Source organism: Etheostoma spectabile, chromosome 2, assembly GCF_008692095.1.
Source record: "Etheostoma spectabile isolate EspeVRDwgs_2016 chromosome 2, UIUC_Espe_1.0, whole genome shotgun sequence".
NCBI classification, from domain to species: Eukaryota; Metazoa; Chordata; class Actinopteri; order Perciformes; family Percidae; genus Etheostoma; species Etheostoma spectabile.
In genome coordinates this window covers 14,780,293-14,781,055 of record NC_045734.1, presented here as the reverse complement: position 1 = coordinate 14,781,055, position 763 = coordinate 14,780,293, and positions in this window count along the sequence as shown.

Below are 763 nucleotides of genomic sequence, written 5' to 3'. Positions count from 1 at the left end.
GGGGGGGGGTCTTCTATACAGAACCACCAGGATGCATTTGCAAGCTAAAGGTTGTAGCAATCTGGCAGGAGATTTATAACATGATTGAAATGCAAAATACACATGGGGAAAATTTAAAAAAAATAATTTGACAGGGTCTCCTGTCATTTTTCTAATATTAATTTTAGGAGTTTTAGCTGTTTTGTATGTAACTTAATGTCTACCTGTAACTTGGTTAATCATGTAATGTACTGTAAGTATGATAACTATATTTCAATTGGCGATTTGCGTAAGATTTAAAGATAACAGGCGTGCTGTGAAGGAATCAAAATTTGCAGCTCATAGAAAATAACAAACAGTATAAATGGTTTGTCTGACTCCTATATTGTTGTGAATGAGAGCGGTTTCATTAGGAGAATGTTGGTTGATTGAAATCAGTGTTCATGCAGTGTTCTGTTTTATGAAACCAAATGAAAAGAAAATACACGTCTGCCTTTGTGTTTGCTGTGTCGTGTCACCCACACTTCCAATGAGAAACACATTGTCATTGCTTTAATTTCTAGCTGGCACCTTATTGTACTGTACAGTCATTAATACACTGTTAGCCTGTACAAAATGACATGTCTTTTATATTAATGAATCATTTTTTTTTTTTTTTTTTTTTTTACTTCAGAAGAATAACCGCCTTGTAGGATGTTTCTCCCTGTAAACATAAGCTAACCGACCGTTTTCCCTGTAATTCTTGACACCGTGGGATCAATAGTAAAGTCGTTGAAGCTTGGCC